Source organism: Apium graveolens, chromosome 7 (genome assembly GCF_009905375.1).
Source record: "Apium graveolens cultivar Ventura chromosome 7, ASM990537v1, whole genome shotgun sequence".
NCBI classification, from domain to species: Eukaryota; Viridiplantae; Streptophyta; class Magnoliopsida; order Apiales; family Apiaceae; genus Apium; species Apium graveolens.
Window position 1 is genome coordinate 37,466,447 of NC_133653.1, and position 6,951 is coordinate 37,473,397.

Below are 6,951 nucleotides of genomic sequence, written 5' to 3' on the forward strand. Positions count from 1 at the left end.
AGTATACCATTCGCAGATGGACAAGAAGATTAAGAGAACGATCAAAGAACCTTGAATGCAATTGGAAGCGATTACGAACTAAGTTAACTGAACAAAGAAACATGTGGGAATGAGATTCAACAATCAGTAAGTATTGGAAACATTCATGAGCACGACTTACTAGAATTAGAAGGAAAAGAGAATTAATATGTGTTATGCTGGTCCCTTTGAGACAGTAAAATAGGCGGGACAAGTAGAATTGAGTTAACTTCACCGCCACCCGTATAGCAGATTCATAGGGTGTTTATATGTGTATACTCAGGAAGAGTAATTTAGCTCCACTATATATAGAAGATAGAGATTTGAGTTGAGTTATACGAGCAACAAATAGAATATAAGGTTAGCGAGAGGCTGTTGAAGAATGATTGATATTATACGTTAAAGTTATGAAAAGTTGTAAGGTTGAAAGATTCACCTGAGAAAATGAAAATGAGATACTTGAAAAGTATCAGTATTTATTCCTTAGTGTGATTCTGAGGAAAGAATCCTTTTAAGGGGGGAAGGATGTAATATCCGGGACATAGCGTCTAATTATTTTTATCAATAAATGATTATTATGTGATTATTATGTGAATTTTTGGTGAATTATCTGATGATTGATAATAATATTTGGATGTTTGTATACAATAAAATGTGAGTATGTTAATATGCCCAGAATAAAATATAGAAAATTAAGATATTAATTTGGTAATTTTTGGAGTGTTATATGATTTTATAATGATTTATGAAATTATTAATGATTTTCTGACTAATTACAAAAATGTTTTATAAAGCCGGGAATCATCCAACTTCAACCGTTTTTACAATCCGAACTCTTCCGAAAACTCCTTTCTAACCTAATCTGGTAATTCCGAATATTTTCCGTGTTTTGACTTTTTCAATCCGGATTACGGTTTGACCCGTACGCGTCCCGGCGTACAATTTTTAGATACGATAATCATTTCGATATATCAACAAAACCCGTATTCTCAAAAGACGGGGTAATATTACATTATTTTCGTATAAAGTGTTTTATAAAAAGCCCGGTTTGGATAATTATCCAATATGGGTATCAAATCAGATCGTTTTTGTAGTTGCTTAGCGGCTAAGTAACAAATTTATCGATCCAATACGATCCAAAACGAACCAATATTCCATAAATATAAATAGCCTTTTTATTATTTCATTTTATTCGTATAATCATAATCGATCATTAAAAATATCGAATTTACAGAGGAAAAACCCTAAAAACGTTATGTTCTTGAAAATCAAACGCACGAACGAAGGCGTTATCGAACTCCGATTCGCGCGTGCAATATATCAAATCGAAGCTCTCGAAAAATTCTTTCTGAATCAACAACTATTTTGGTGCAAAAATCAAGGTATTTTTTTATTTGATTATTTTATTTCGAATTAATTAAAAATTAAATTATAAAAATTTGTTCTTGATGTTGTTGATATGATTTGATGATTTCATCTTGTAGATAATCTTTTTCTGGTCAATTTGGTATATTATACTTCAAAAATAGAGTTCAATAACATATAGTAAGTGAGGTTTAATTTTCTGAAAATTCAAAATTATGGTTCTTAGTGTTCTTGAGTTAAAATTTGGGGCTTTTTGATTTAAGGGTTATTGATAAATTCTGATGCTTAGAATAGCTTTTGGATGTAATTTGCAATCGAATTGTATAATGATTTGAATCAAACGATTCCTGGAACTATATAGTCGAGTTTTCAAGTTTTTGAAAATTTTGATTCGTATTTTCGGTTTGATTGTTTGTTCTTTGATATTAAGGATGATTGTATCAGATTGTAAATAAGTAGAGCTGCGTTTTGAGATATATATCAGCTAATTTGGTTTGGATTCGATCGAAGCCGGTTTTTTGCCGGATTCCGGCTGAAACCCGTCGGGGAAGACGATGTAATCGTCGTTCGGGGAAATTGTGGCATGTTCTAGATTTCTGGGACGATTTGGAGTCAAAAACCGGTATCGATTGCAATGTTTAACCCTGAATTTGGGATGTGGTTTGTTACCGGAATGGAGGTCCGATGGCCGGACATTGTTGCCGGAATTTGAAGCTTTCCAGTGACGTGACCCGAATCTGTTCTTCGCTGACCCGCGTGACCCGGATTTTTGACCCGGGTTTGATCCCCAAAACCCCAATTCCCTTTCCTCAAATCTGATTCTAGATTTTCCGATTAAAAATGAATCAAAAATCTTATTCTAATTCTAAAAATTGTTTATAAATTCAAAATGAATTTAGTTAATTATTTTAAATAATTAACTAATTTTTTTTAAATCCATAAAATTATTTTCTTTATTATTTTCAAAAATCTAAATTTGATTTAATTATTTACAATTTATATTAGTTAATTATTTATGGATTTAATTAATTAATTAGTTTATTTAATTAATTAATTAATTTTATAAATAGTTAAATAAAATGTAATTACTTATAATTAAGCCAAATAATTATTTCAAAATCATTTTGAGCCTTTAAAATTATATGAAGGTATTTAAAATTCAATTAATATTATTATTAATTGAATTATTCTTACTTTATTCATAATAAATGAATCGTTCGTCCGTTTAATACGAAACGAACGCCTATAGACTCAGAAAAATATTATGCTTCTATTAAAAATATTTTCGAGACCTAAAATCTTTAGTATCAAAAGGGTGTTTGCTTTATGAATCATTCTAAGTCGGTTATTGATCGATAAAATATTCTTTTGACCCGAATTCAATTCTAAACGTATTGAGACCTATCTTTTGACGATTCAACTTATGTGCTACATAAATTATGTGATTATGTGTTATATGAATAATATAATTATATGCCTTATGTGTATGTGTATGTGTTATGTGGATAACGAGTTAACGTGTCTTTTAAAACGTTATCTGATTAAAGATGATCCTTATCTGTTATTATCGGGCGGGTAGACGATAAAGATAGACGTATAGACTAGACAATTATATATTTTCAGTTAATTGAATGGTATCTTTTATGATAGATACACATAGTGCGAGGCATTCAAAGACAAACAGAGACTGTAAAAGTAAAGCCTGATTTCGTATAGTAATGTAACGAGTGGATTCAGAATAGAGATTAACCTGAAATGGTGAATGATAGGAAAGGTCTAGTGGTCTGTCAATGAAAATGCAGATGCATCAGGACTGAGTGATATGGCAGATAGTTAAAGATCAGAGGTTTATCAATTGAGGCAAGTATTCCTAACCTTTCTTCTAAAAAACTGCAAATATTTCTTCGTTCCTATTCTAAGTTCAGAATAGTTAAATGTTTTAATATTTCGCTGTAATTACTCTTATTTATGCAAGTGCCTTTTGATCTTGTTCCTTGATTATCGATTGATCTCTTGAGCAAATACCCATTCTTTCGGGTTATTTGTGAACCCTGAATTGGGATGTTTTGAAATCAAAGTGATTTGACATCAAAATACTCCACGGACTTGATGGTTACGATGAGGGCCAGGAATGAATTGGACCCTAAGGGCGAGAGATGGCTGGTCCCTTGATTATTAGGCCATAGTTTCCTGGGTACCCCATATGTTGGTTGGGTCTATGCAGTTGGGTATAGATCCGTACTATATCCTGACTGATCAGCAGGTTATACTGCATATGTTGGTTTCTAGTGTCCAGTCTAATTTATTGTTGATCGCAAATAACGGCATTTATTCTTGAATAGTTTATGTGTTATGTATTATCCCGTATTTTTAGAATTATTATAATTATTATTTGAATATATATATATGTGCTTTTATGATTTAGAAGGATCAAAATGGTGGAGATTTTAATTTCTGTTTGACGAGTTGGTGTTATTATATGGTAATGTGTTAATTGTTAAGTGTTATATCGATCCTTGTTAATTTATGAAAAATATTTACTTAAATATATTATTTTTAAATGTTATTTGAAAGCCGATCTTATTGGTATCGGTAAATTGAAATTGTTTTGTAATATTCGGAAAATATCGTGCAATTATTTTTATCAATAAATAATTTTTATGTGATTATTATGGGAATTTTGGTGAATTATATGATGATTGATATTTATATTTGGGGTGTTTATATGTGATAAAGTGTAAGTATTTTAATTTTTAATATGTCCAGAATAAAGTATAGATAATTATGGTATTTTCTTATAATTTTTGGATTGTTATATGATTTTACAAGGATTTATAGATGTAATAATTATTTTCTGAATAATTATAAGACTGTTTTATAAAGCCGGGAATCATCCAACTCCCACCGTTTTTGCATTTTTATAACCCGAAACTCTTTTTAAAACTCCTCCCTAACCTAATCTGGTAATTTCGGACATTTTCCGTGTTTTAACTTTTTCGATCCGGATTACGGTTTGACATGTACGCGTCTCAGAGCCAAATTTTCGATAGATAAACGTTTTGATGAATCAACAAAACTCGTATTTTCGAAAGGCGGGATAGTATTACATTATTTTCGTATAAAGTATTTTATAAGAAGCCCAGTTTTGATAATTATCCAAATCTGGTACTAAATTGTATCGTTTTTATAGAACTTAGCGGCTAAGTAATCTATTTTTGGACCGATATATAAGTGTAAATTCAGTATTAAATTCCAGAATGTTTCAAAAATCATGAAACTTATATTTTTAGTATTTGAATATTTCGAGAATTTTAAAATTATTTCGAAAATTTTTCGGGTTATATTTACCCGCACGTTTGTTCGTTAAATTATAAAATGCGAATATGACGGGCGATTTATAAATATTTTAAAAATTATGAAAAATTTATTTTTTTAGTTTTTAAATATTCCGAGAATTTTAGAAATATTTCGGTTTCATAAAAATTATCGGACCGGGCCCCTATCGGGGCGTCAAAACCCATAAAAATCAGACTTTTATTTTTATAAAATCGTGGGACTTCCAAATATTTTATATTGTTGCATTTTTGAATTATTCGTAATTTTTTGGGGAATTTTCATGCAAATTTTATATTTATTTGATTAAATATTATTACCCGCTATTTATTAATTTTGGGCTAATTTTAATTATATTGTATTGATTTTTAGTTAAAAGAAAAAAAAACAAAACAAATAAAATAAAATAAACAAAACAAAAAAAAGAAACAAATAAAAAGAAACGTGACTCCCACGCCACCAACCCCCACCCCACCTGCCCCCTTACCCGCGTTAACCCCCTCCATTAGTTTTGTTTACAGAGATTACTCCCTCTTCTCTCCGTCTCTTCTCTCTACCGTATATTTATATACTTTTAATTTTTAAAAATCCATATCTTCTCAACCGTGCGTCCAAATTATAATTATTATATATATAAACGATCAGCGCTTCGATACCTACACATAGGTATATATATTACAATGTTTTGAGAAGAAAATTTACGGAACTTATTTTCCGTTTTAATTTATTTTCGGAGCGTAGAAAAAGAGTTTGGAGGCGGTGATTACTCCACATGGCATTTCAGCGTGTGTACGTCTATGACTATTAATTTCGGATTTTTTCTGGAGATATTTTTCGGACATCAAATATACACTTCGGGGTGATCAGAATTTATTTTTGGTAACGATTTCGAAATTCCGCCTTCGTTTTTGTGTATATTATAGCATGTTAATGTTTATATATTTATTTCATAATTTTCAGAATTTGTTGTAGAAGTCACTTTTGCCCGTGTTTTTCGTTTCTGGTATGTTTGTATGTGCAGATTTAAATTATTGTGTGTTTTAAATTTATTAATTTTATTAGAATATAGTTGGATTGTATTGTTTGGGATTGATTTTGAGGGGTATAACCCCGGGAAAAGTCTGTTTTACAAAGACGTTATTTCGAAATTTTTTCTAAAATATTTATTTCAATTTCAAATTATTATCTTTTATGATTTTCGAAAATCATAATTTGATTCAATTATTTATAATTTGTTGTAATTTATTCTTATTTTATTCATAATAAATAGACCATTTATCTGTTTAATACGAAACGAACGTGTATGCACTCAGAAAAATATTCCGCTTCCAATTAAAATAATTTGAAGACCTAATTTATTTTGTATTGAAAGAGCGTTTGATTTGCGAATCATTCTGAGTCGATTATTGACCGATAAATCATATTTTTGACCCGATTTCAGTTTTAAACGTACCGAGTCGAATGTTTTGACGAACCGAGTCCTATGCTATATGAATTATATGATACGTGAGTTATGTGTTTACGTGCTATGTGAATTACGTGCTTGCGTTGGTCAAGAGTTTTGTGTTTGACTGTTTTCTTTATGTGTGGGCTATCGTATGGGTAGACGATAGGGTTTTGACGCGCAGTTCGTCGAGTAATTATCGTTTAGACGATTAAAATGTTATTTTCCCATTTTAGATACGAGTCTTTCAAGACGATCAGGACCAGATGGAAAGGATGAAGACTAGAGTTGAATAAGTATGGAATATTGGGTTGCAGCACTACATGAGCAACATATTAGAGATTTAGCGAAGTAAAAGACGGTGAGGCCTTGAGATGACAAACTGAGATAATTGCATTTTTACGAGTATGACTAACTGCTAAAAACCCAAAGACAAGTATTTCTATCATCACTTATTGTTCAAGTGATATATATTTTGAATCCTATTATGCAAATATTGCTTTCCCTATTCTCAGTTCTGAATAGATAAATGTTTTACATATCGCTGAATTAAAATACTTATCATGCAAGTACCTCTGCTATTCTATGTTCAGAATAGTTCAATGTTTTACTAATCAAATTACTGGATTTATAAATGTTTTGGATTTTGAGAAAGATGATTTTGTTGCAAGTATTCCTGCCCAAGTGAATGGGGGAATAAAATTATTTAGGGTGTCGATTGATTCAACTCCTTTTCAATAAAATGTTTTGAGATTGGATGGTTATTGGTTGCGTAAGAGGCCGAGGCACCG